General features: G+C 40.5%; 1 protein-coding gene across 5 annotated transcripts in view; it reads left to right on the forward strand.

The window, feature by feature from the left end:
* Positions 1-217: 217 nt before the first annotated feature.
* Positions 218-12340, forward strand: part of LOC118385992 (protein TANC1-like) — a 187118-nt gene continuing 174995 nt past the window's right edge. For all 5 annotated transcript variants that reach the window (XM_052521979.1, XM_052521981.1, XM_052521980.1 and 2 more), the window contains exon 1: positions 218-382. The gene's annotated coding sequence lies outside the window, so the exon portion shown is untranslated. The remainder of the gene's footprint in view (positions 383-12340) is intronic.

Raw genomic sequence — 12340 nt, forward strand, 5'->3', positions numbered from 1 at the left:
CAAATAATTCTACACTACGTCACCACATCAGATACATGTAATATGTTATATAGATCCATTTCATCGTATGGGACCCAATACAAAAATATAAGTAGTTTTCTTCCCATCATCAATGTGCATCGTCACTACTGTAGTTTGATTAAAAAAGATCAAGCACATGAGGCATACACTGCGAACAGGGTTCAAATTGCTTGGTTACAAGTCCGGTGCTGCTGACGCGCAGTTGCGTTGCCAGACCAGCTCTAAATGACCTCATGGAGGAGTAGCCGACTGGTCTAGAGAGGGAGGAGCTCGCGCCCTACCTTTGGTCCATCAAGGGATTCATGTGGAGATAAGCTGCCGGAAAACTTTTTCCTACTGGGATATCCATGACATTTACCAGGTAAATATTGGACTTTTAAGTTCAGTGTTTTCGCCTTTATTCAAATATCAAGTACAGCTTGGACTGTGTTTAGTTGGTTTTGAGGAGAAAGTAGCATAACTAGCTACACGGGAGCTTTTCCACGGCGGTCTAACGTTAACGTTACTAGCTTACGTTAGTGAAGGAAGAGCTAGCAAGGAGAATATGTTGGGACATGTCTCCTACTGGAAGCGCTGTGAGTTCACATTGAGGAGAGAAACAGAACGTTAAATAAATGTATACTATTATACGGGAAGAAGTGTGTTTAATATAGTGAGCGATATGGCCTCACTTTAAATACATGATTGTTGAGCAAAGTATGAGGGGGGTGCTCTTGTGAAGTGCCTATGACAGTTTGAGCTTCTCGGCAAGCTGTCAAGCCTTATGGCAAAAATCTTCTTCGGACATTTCTTCTTCGGACATTTCTATTGAGTCCAACCATTACTGAAACTTCTGAAAATGTCAAAAACTAGATGTGCAACGTGTCAGGTTTTGTCACTGTTATCAATCAGTCCACTCAGAACTTTTGACTACCTAAATCATTTTGGCCTTATTTGATCTTAGGCGCACACTGAAACTGCCGCACATTGGTGTGCTTAGGAAATGTGTAAAATGTCAGCAATGCATCCCTACGAGAAACTAAAAAAGCAGTTGTTGACTTTGCTACTAGAAATAACATGGTAATGGTATAGTAACACCTTAGTTACACACCACGAAAACATTTGGACAGACACAAATTAATTTAAGTACAGTATAGGCAAGTAATATTTTTTTCAGGGTCGCTAGAACCCCAAACACTAGAATAACGGTTAACCCCCCTTTCAGCCTTATCCTCAGTCTTTCTTCCGTTTTACCATACTGTTCTTGTGTTGTTACCCCTCTATAACAAAACAAAGTAGTCCTATGTGGTGTGTTGATATTTAAACTGTATTCTTAGATGAGATGTGGTGGTTTTGAAATCAAGACATAAGCCATATGCAGTAATCTTGCTCACCCACATGGGTTTGAGTCATGTTGAAGTAAGGTCGGGTCTACACTTGACACTTACATGCGACTTCTGCTATCAGAATACGAAAATTGCATTGAAAAGACGGGTCTAGACACACAAAAGTCACTTTGTGGTCTCTCTCCCTCTCTCTCTACCGCACCTGCTGTCTCAACCTCTGAATGCTCAGCTATGAAAAGCCAACTTACATTTACTCCTGAGGTGCTGACCTGTTGCACACTCTCCAACCACTGTGATTATTATTTTACCCTGCTGGTCATTTATAAACGTTTAAACATCTTGAAGAACGATCTTGCCTTAATTAATGGCCATGTACTCTTATAATATCTACCCGACACAGCCACAGAGGAGGACTGGCCACCCATCAGAGTCTGGTTCCTCTCTAGGTTTATTCCTAGGTTCCTTCTTTTCTAGGGAGTTTTCCTAGTCACTGTGCTTCTACATCTGGATTGCTTGATGTTTGGGGTTTTAGGCTGGTTTTCTGTATAAGCACTTTGTGACATCTGTTGATGTAAAAAGGGCTTTATAAATACATTTGATTTGATTTGATCTGATTGTGTTCAATTATGGCTGACCACTTCAGGTGGTCAGGGATGCATTGTGTGTGGATTTATCCTCAGTCTGGGCGCAATCAAGCTACCAAAAGCACATACAGTGGGTCAACGTCATCAGCACTCCTCCCACAAATCTCCAGAAAACTTGTGTTTAGGGGCTGAGAGGTAACCTTTTCATTATAGCATTGGAAGAAATACATTCCTAGAGTGTGAGGAATGTGTTTGCTGGCCTCATAAATGCTAGCAGCTAGCTAATATTTAGAAAAAATATTTTCTGTTTGGCTAGAGTTATGCTAACCCATTTGCGGGTTATGCTAACCCGTTTGCGATCCCTTTAGCGTTGCTTGCTGGCAAGCTACAGAGGTTAGCTGGCTAGTAAGCTACAAAGGTTAGCTACTGCCGTCAGTTGTTGTTCTGTTATTTTCATATTTTGCCTATTCCACCATTTGTAGAATGCATACTGGCATTTGAATATAGTGCGGGAAAAGGGAATCCGGACACACTGGACATCGTAGACACATGTAGGTGTAGATGCATGATGCGTTCGGAATTCCATGATCAAAACTCTACAATCAGAATACTAAAACTGCATGATCTGTCAAGTCATGGACTCTTATAGTCTCCACCCGGCACGCCTCAGAGCTTTCTTCCTAGGTTCCTGCCTTTCTAGGAAGTTTTTCCTAGCCACCGTGCTATTACATCTGCATTGCTTGCTGTTTGAGGTTTTCGGCTGTGTTTCTGTATAAGTACTTAGTGACATGTGCTGATGTAAAAGGGGCTATGGGGCTTTATACATACATTTTATTTGCTTTAGACACAGCCTAAGTTTGTTTGTGCTTACACAAGACACTTACTTGCTTTTTGGCACACATGTTGACCTCAGATGCTTTAACACCCCCTAGTGTCGATGTCCGCGCCTCTGTGATTAGCATAATAAACGACAGGTTTTCCCCTTGTCAGCTCGGGGGATCTAATCTTGCAACCTTACAGTTAACGAGTCCAACGCAATAACAACCTGCCTCTCGTTGCACTCCACAGGGAGACTGCCTGTTACGCGAATGCAGTAAGCCAAGATAAGTTGCTAGCTAGCATTAAACTTATCTTATAAAAAACAATCAATCATAATCACTAGTTAACTACACACGGTTAATGATATTACTAGATATTATCTAGCGTGTCCTGCGTTGCATATAATCTGACAGCACTTTTGTGCGTTTTGACAGCAGCTCTTCATTGTGCGTCAAGCATTGCACTGTTTATGACTTCAAGCTTATCAACTCCCGAGATGAGGCTTGTGTAACCGAAGTGAAATGGCTAGCTAGTTAGCGCGCGCTAATTGTCATTGTGTTGCTGTTTCGAGCCTAGGGAGGAGCGAGGAGAGGGATGGAAGCTATACTGTTACACTGGCAATACTAAAGTGCCTGTAAGAACATCCAATAGTCAAAGGTTAATGAAATACAAATAGTATAGAGGGAAATAGTTCTGTAATTCCTATAATAACTACAACCTAAAACTTCTTACCTGGGAATATTGAAGATTCATGTTAAAAGGAACCACCAGCTTTCATATGTTCTCATGTTCTGAGCAAGGAATTGAAACGTTAGCTTTCTTACATAGCACATATTGCACTTTTACTTTCTTCTCCAACACTTTGTTTTTGCATTATTTAAACCAAATTGAACATGTTTCATTATTTACTTGAGGCTAAATTGATTTCATTGATGTATTATATTAAGTTAAAATAAGTGTTCATTCAGTATTTTTGTAATTGTCATTATTACAAATAAAATAAAATAAATTGTCAAATTAATCGGTATCGTCTTTTTTTGGTCCGGTATCGGTATCTGCGTTGAAAAATCCTAAATCGGTCGACCTCTAGTTCATAGCCAGTTGGCCAATAACAGGTGCTTGCACCAAGGAGACAATGTTGGGGCTGAGGAGTCAATGGAGCCACTGACCAGAGAGTGTTCAGGGCGCTTTGAATCAGTATCCAAACAGCATCCACATTGTGGCACATTATTCAAGTAATAAGGAACAATATTGAATGTCTACTGACTTGAAGAGTTTAATTAATGTAATAATGTATGGCATTTAGCAGATGCTTTTCTCCAAAGTGACTTAGTCATGCATAGAAATGTATACACCAGAATTGTTTTGTGTGGCAAAGACTGTAAAGTGTGTGGAGTTCGCAGAGCTCTCTGTGTCAGTTGGTTTTGTAAAATGAAATGTTAATGGAAAGATTCTGCTCTAATCTGGTTGTGGGCTAATGTCTATTGGGTTGACACCAATAACAAATGTGGCTGAAGGAGGTCAGTCCACCCACCAGAGGCAAGAAGTTGGGTGGGATGGAGTGTTTGTTTGAAACAGCAAATTGATGATTTGTATTCACACTCCTAGTTTGAATCATAGATCATTATGGGAACGTTTTTATTGTGTCATGGTTGTTTCAGTGGTTTGAGGGGCCTGTTGTGAAATGATCCTTTATTAACAGTGGCTTTTGCCCCTCTGTGTCATGCCAACCCCATGCACTGAGGCCGCTCGTTGCAAGCCCTCTGACGTAATTACTGTAAACATCATTGTAGTATTTGAAGAGTACCCATGGCCATATAAATCCAGAAGGTATCTGTGTAGATTGTCATAATGAGAGGTTGTTTTATTATTAATGTGATATAACCAGACGCTATTATTTGTCTGTGGTCATAGGATCCCTCACAGTTAATAATAGGATGATACTGATATGCCATAATTTTATCATTGGTTCTTAGTGCTATGATCTGCTCAGTACAGCTGCCAATGGCTAGCCTAATTTAAAAATAGTACACAGGCTATTACATTCACCAGTTTCTAGCCTATAGGGTACGGGGCATTGTGTAATTGCATTAGGTACAATTTCTCAAGGGTTCAAAGCAGTTTGTATCTAAACGCTCGCCTTAACTCTTTTAACCCCACCATTTAATTGCACTGCTTCCCTCTAGGCATCAATTAAAATATAGCAGAATGACAGATGCATATTGAGTTGCCTTTGTGTATTGGTGGAGGATTTGGTTTCTGAACATGAGCGCAGCTCCGGTAGAGAGAACAGAGAGAATGTGGTGAGCAAACAAAGCTACTGTATGACACTGTGAAATTTCAGAGTGACCTCATTAGCTTACTGAGAACATACAGTTTAGAAACCACAATTATTTTGCTCTGCCAAATGTTTTATGATTGCACGCTTTTAATCAACACATTCGACTCAATGAGACATTTCATTAAACTGACATGGGAATAATACATTTATGAAAGGACTCCCATAAAAACCCTCAGTGAGCTACAGTACTGAATGAGATCCCAAGCCTGTGTGTGAGCACAACCAAAAGTTTTTAACAGTACCCCCTGATGAAACAGCTGTTATTAACATTTTTGTTAAGCATTTAGAAAGCCCCAGAGAGAAATGGAGGGGTAGATAGCTGTGTTGTTATGACTATGGAGTATAAGAGGGGCTGGGTCTCCGCCCAGGCTGTATTCAAGCCCCTTCCCTTTTTCCACATGTTGTTACATTAAAGCCTATTTTAAAATGTATTAAATTATTTCCCCCCTCATCAATCTACACACAATATCCCATCATGACAAAACAAAAACAGGTTTTTAGAAATTTTAGCAAAAACATAAATAACTTATTTACATTAGTATTCAGAGACTCGAAATTGAGCTCAGGTGCATCCTGTTTCCATTGATCATCCTTGAGATGTTTCTATAACTTGATTGGAGTCCAGCTGTGGTAAATTCAATTGATTGGACATGATTTGGAAAGGCACACACACCTGTCTATATAAGGTCCTACAGTTGACAGTGCATGGCAGAGCAAAAACCAAGCCATGAGTTTGAAGGAATTGTCCGTAGAGCTCCCAGACAGGATTGTGTCAAGGCACAGATCTGGGGAAGGGTACCAAAACATTTCTGCAGCATTGAAGGTCCCCAAGAACACAGTGTTGTCCATCATTCTTAAGTGGAAGATGTTAAGAACCACCAAGACTCTCCCTAGAGCTGGCAGCCCGGCCAAACTGAGCAATCGCGGGAGAAGGGCCTTGGTCAGGAAGGTGACCAAGAACCCAATGGTCACTGACAGAGCTCCAGAGTTCCTCTGTGGAGATGAACCATCTCTGCAGCACTCCACCAATCAGGCCTTTATAGTAGAGTGGCAAGACGGAAGCCACTACTAAGCAAAAGGCACATGATAGCCCACTTGGAGTTTGCCAAAAGGCATCTAAAGGACTCTCAGACCATGAGAAACAAGATTATCTGGTCTGATGAAACCAAGATTGAGCTCTTTGGCCTGAATGCCAAGTGCCACGTCTGGAGGAAACCTGCCACCATCCCTACAGTGAAGCATGGTGGTGTGAGCATCATGATGTGGGGATGTTTTTCAGCGGCAGGGACTGGGAGACTAGTCAGGGTCGAGGGAAAGATGAACGGAGTAAAGTACAGAGAGATCCTTGATGAAAACCTGCTCCAGAGCGCTTAGGACCTCAGACTGGGGCGAAGGTTCACCTTCTAACAGGACAACGACCCTAAGCACACAGCCAACACAATGCAGAAGTGGTTTCGGGACAAGTCTCTGAATGTCCTTGAGTGGCCCAGCCAGAGCCCGGACTTGAAGCCGATCGAACATCTGTGGAGAGACCTGAAAATAGCTTTGCAGCCAACCTGACAGAACTTGAGAGGATCTGCAGAGGAGAATGGGTGAAACTCCCCAAATACAGGTGTGCCAAGCTTGTAGCGTCATACCCAAGAAGACTCAAAGTTGTAATTGTTGACAAAGGTCCTTCAACAAAGTAGTGAGTAAAGGGTATTTTTTAAAATACATTTGCTAACATTTCTAAGAACCTGTTTTTGCCTTGTCATTGTGAGGTATTGTGTGTAGATTGATGAGTGGAAAAAAATATTTAATCCATTTTAGAATAAAATTAGGAAAAAGTCAAGGGGTCTGAATACTTTTCGAATGCACTATATGTAAACCCTGAATTGCTAATGCTATGTATAGGCCAATCAAATCAAATGTATTTATAAAGCTCTTTCTACATCAGCCGATGTCGCAAAGTGCTGTACAGAAGCCCAGCATAAATCCCCAAACAGCAAGCAATGCAGATGTAGAAGCATGGCGGCTAGAAAAAAACTCCCTAGAAAGGCCAGAACCTAGGAAGAAACCTAGAGCGGAACCAGGCTCCGAGAGGTGGCCAGTCCTCTTCAGGCTGTGCCGGGTGGAGATTATAACAGTACATGGCCAAGATGTTCAAACGTTCATAGATGACCAGCAGGGTCAGATAACAATAATGACAGTGTTTGTAGAGGGTGCAACAGGTCAGCACCTCAGGAGTAAATGTCAGTTGGCTTTTCATAGCCGATCATTCAGAGTTAGAGATAGCAGGTGCGGTTGAGAGAGAGTCCAAATCAGCAGGTCTGGGACAAGGTAGCACGTCCAGTGAACAGGTCAGGGTTCCAAAGCTGCAGGTAGAACAATTGAAACTGGAGCAGCAGCATGACCAGGTGGACTGGGGACAGCAAGGAGTCATCAGGTCGGGTAGTCCTGAGGCATGGTCCTAGGGCTCAGGTCCTGAGAGAGAGAAAGATAGAAAAAGAGAGAGAGAGAATTAGAGGGTGCACACTTAAATTCACACAGGACATGAGACAGGAGAAAAACTCCAGACTGACCCTAGCTCCCCGACACAAACTATTGCAGCATAAATACTGGAGGCTGACAGGAGGGGTCGGGAGACACTGTGGCCCTGTCCGACGATTCCCCCGGACAGGGCCAAACAGGCAGGATATAACCCCACCCACTTTGCCAATGAAAGGCTTTGAAGCCACCGGTCGGCCACATTGGCACTCCCCAGAAGAAGCAGTCCTCTATAGGAATTATTAGAATTCTACAGTATTTCAATTAGGTGTTAAGGACAAAATTATAGCTATTTAAGTATTTTTTATTGTTGTGGGGACACTAACATTAGAACTTAAAAATATATACTTTAATGTTTTATATATATATATATATGTTGTTTAGCTCACATAATATAATTTAATAGTATTCATTAAGGTGTCCATAATAGCATAAATATGTCAAAAAGAAATGTAGACATTAATAAATGCATTTCTGTAGCTTCCAAAATATTTTTTACAATGATGGGGAAGTGCCAAGATGGAGGTGCGGTGGCTACAGAACCGCATCCCCCTTTCAGTCATCTAGTGTATATATAAATAATTGGCTGTGACTCTCAGGCCAACTGGTTCTTGAGAGAGGGTCACTCACAGTTAAAACAGTTTCAAGGTGATCATGATTGTGGTGTTTATTAATGCAGTGCACTCTTGTGATATTCAAACATGTTTCCCTATAGCCTCTCACAACAGTTAGGCTACCTCCACAATCTGCCATGAGAGAGTGCTGTGTTGTGGTCTTTTTCTTAGCGGTATATAGTCTATATTACTGTTTGTTCAATTTGAGGTAGTCGAATAATAAACCACGAAGCCTTATCTGCAAACTGTCTGGGCTCAGGCTGAACACCTGTGGAATGTTTATCAGCCAAAACCCAGGAGTGATTTATTAGACGTACACGTTTGCTTTAAACAAAGGAAACAGCTCTGAGTCCCTGTGATGCCAATTCTGTTAAATGTCTTACTGGCCTAGGAATCCCTACGAGAGAAACTCATGAAGTAAAATGGATGAAGATGCTATGTGTTAAGAGAAAGCCTGTAGACTTTAAACATGGCAAGTTAATATTTGACTCTAATCAAATAGCCTAGCAGGAAAACTCCCTGCCAAATATCTGGCTATGGTCTGGATATGCTAAGTCTGACTCAGAGTTGTCCGTAAGCAGGGAAGGAACAAGATTCTTAAGAATAGTTGGTGCTGTCCAGCTTTTTATAATCTCATAGACCAACGATCCCCAAGGCATTTCTGTTTTTTTTGCAAACATTTCTATAAAGAACCCAATGATAAAGCCTTGTGTTCCAATTTTTTTGCTGCCCTGCACGTCGGGCAGGCAAACTGTTGCCGTTTCATGTGTCTGAAGGTGCAAACTCTGCCTTCCTGGTGGGCCTGGAGAGGAAAACATGTGCACTATGCTACCACTGGCCAATCAGATTGCGCAGATGACCGAGTCTGCAGTAACATAGCAGGCATAAAAGAAAGCTACGACAAAATTGATAATGTGAGATTGCAAAACGCTTAAAACACAGACTAGAGAGAGACTGTCAACGAATACAGCAAAGAGCTGGTGTTTTTATGACTGAGTTCATGTTTACGTTCTTACTCAGCACTGTCAACTCTTTGTATTCAACACTTTTATAAGCCATAAAATGCACGTTCTTCCTATTTCCACTCAGCGCTACAACAAGCAGTGCAGCTATAATGAATAAGTAGGAAAGTGTATCTATAGGCTTGCGTTGTTCTTATTATTAGCGGTGTTGGTCTTTTTTAATTTCAAGGAATATTTCACTTTCTCTGTTCATATGCGTAACAACATGAGTTTGTGCATGTGGCAGAAATAATGAGGTGCGACTCGAGTTTTGCCATCAGCTGGAAGATGGTGTCCCTTTTTGGTCAGTGTCAGTGGAGGATAGGGAGAGCGGAGGGATGTTGAGTGACGGGACCCTCACTGCTGCTCTCTCCCTCTGCTGAGACTGACCATCAGATGCAGGCACCATCAGCCCAGTAAAATAAAAAGCGAATTATTTAAATGTATGCTCACTCAGCTGTGCCTCCCAAGTAATACAACAATGGGTCTATTACTGGTGTGATCATATAGCCTACCTCAAATTTTGAAATATAATTTAAAAAAATGTCCCGAACAACAATGCATTGGCAGGTAAATTCAAGCAAAGACAGTATGCGGTGATAATGTATTGGGCCTATAGCTTACTGCACAAACCTCATTGCTACAGTACTGTTTTTAATTGGTTAATGTTGCATAGGCTTACACTTAAAAAAAATTAAATCAGAGTGGTAGATCTCGGCATGCATTTTGACTCAAAGTGATCTTGACTCAGAAAAGGTTGGTGAACACTGTCACAGACAAACAAGAGTGTTTTTTCCTGTTTGGGAGTGTTCCTTTTCAGGTGAGGAGGAGGATGTATGGAGTCTCCCTGATGTTCATTAAAAGAAACCAGATAAAGTTTGTAAATAGATGTGGGCAGGCTGAGGCTGGCAAATGGTATCCTAACTCATAGCTAGCTATCATTAGAGGTCGACCGATTAATCGGAATGGCCGATTAATTAGGGCCGATTTCAAGTTTTCATAACAATCGGAAATCGGTATTTTTGGGCGCCGATTTGCCGATAAAAAAATAATATATATATATCTATTTTTTTATATATCTTTATTTAACTAGACAACCTAAAACCTCTTACCTGGGAATATTGAAGACTCATGTTAAAAGGAACCACCAGCTTTCATATGTTCTCATGTTCTGAGCAAGGAACTGAAACGTTTGCTTTCTTACATAGCACATATTGCACTTATACTTTCTTCTCCAACACTTTGTTTTTGCATTATTTAAACCAAATTGAACATGTTTCATTATTTATTTGAGGCTAAATAGATTTTATTGATGTATTATATTAAGTTAAAATAAGTGTTCATTCAGTATTGTTGTAATTGTCATTACATATAAAACAAATTGTCAGATTAATCGGTATCAGGCTTTTTGGTCCTCCAATAATCAGTATCGGTATCGGCGTTAAAAAAATCACAATCGGTCGACCGCTAGCTATCATCCTCTCAATCAGGTTAGTTTACAGGATCAAGATATGGGAACTAGGCCTTTGTGAGCTCACTGCTGATATTAAAGGGAGATATGTTTTTGAAACACTTTGGCTTCTCACGAAGAGAGATGATAATATCTGATGTGAAATGTGTTTTCCTATGGAGGCCATCATGTTATGTGTATAGGGCAGTGGTTTTCAACGGGTCTGCTGCGGCACACTGGTGTGCCTTGAGGAACTCTCAGGTGTGCTGCAAAATATTTCCTAATCAAGATTATTTATTTGAACACTAATTTATAAATGTGACCAGTGGAATGCACATTCAATTTTGACTTGGGGCACCAGATAATATATTGAACAGCACATGGTTACATCTGTATCGTTGTCCAGATGCTGTTGTTACATTTGTGTCATTTGAGGGGCAGGCATCAGGAGCAAAATCATTTGTATCATTTTACTTTGCCTTTGAGAACCATTAGCAACAGGGGCAATTTCACGATAACAGAGTGATGCTGAGACTCACTTTTTTCACTTTAAAATATATGCCAAGCAAAAACCACAGAACATTTTACTAAAACACACTTACTTGAGGAACAGTGCAGATGCAAAGTTTAGTAACAGAATGTAAAATCTCCCTCTATTTTGGTTATTGAACTACTTACTGTAAGTGAAATGAATCAACACCCGGTAACAGAATAACGGTAACATAATGACATGGGTTCTTGATTGTTATCAGTAAAAACAATAACTAATTGGTAGGTCTAGGCCTACCTTTTAGTTATTTATGTGAACTTTCATAACCCTCCCTCCTCATGAGGGAGAGAAATGAGAAAATATCTTAGAGGTTGACCGATTGATATACATTTAATTAGGGCCCATGTCAAGTTTTCATAACAATCGGTAATCTCATTATATTGCATTCCACGATGAAACTGCGTGGCAGGCTGACCACCTTTTACGCGAGTGCAGCAAGGAGTCAAGGTAAGTTGTTAGCTAGCAATAAACGTATCTGATAAAAAACAATCAATCTTCACATAATCACTAGTTAACTACACATGGTTGATGATATTACTAGGTTAACTAGCTTGTCCTGCGTTGCATATAATCAATGCGGTGCCTGTTAATTTATCATCGAATCACAGCCTACTTCGCCAAACGGGGGAGGATTTAACAAAACACATTCACGAAAAAAGCACAATCGTTGCACGGATGTACCTAACCATGAATATCAATGCCTTTCTTAAAATCAATACACAGAAGTATATATTTTTAAATATTTCGTGAAAAGAAATTCATGTTAGCAGGCAATATTAACTAGGGGAATTGTGTCACGTCCCTTGCGTTCATTGCAGGCAGTATCAGGGTATATGCAACAGTTTGGGCCGCTTGGCTCGTTGCAAACTAATTTGCCAGAATTGTACATAATTATGACATAACATTGAAGGTTGTACAATGTAACAGCAATATCATAATCTTTTTAATAACAAAACCGAATAATATAAAATAAAAACATATCTATGCCTTAATTTCCCAAAGGTATACTCTTAGCTTTTATTTGGCACCAAATTTGATATGATCCTATAAACTTCACATGTTGGTGCTCATGGTTCCTTTCATATGGAAATTACCACAGGCAAGTCTGA

Source organism: Oncorhynchus keta, chromosome 7 (assembly GCF_023373465.1).
Source record: "Oncorhynchus keta strain PuntledgeMale-10-30-2019 chromosome 7, Oket_V2, whole genome shotgun sequence".
In the NCBI taxonomy this organism is placed as follows: domain Eukaryota; kingdom Metazoa; phylum Chordata; class Actinopteri; order Salmoniformes; family Salmonidae; genus Oncorhynchus; species Oncorhynchus keta.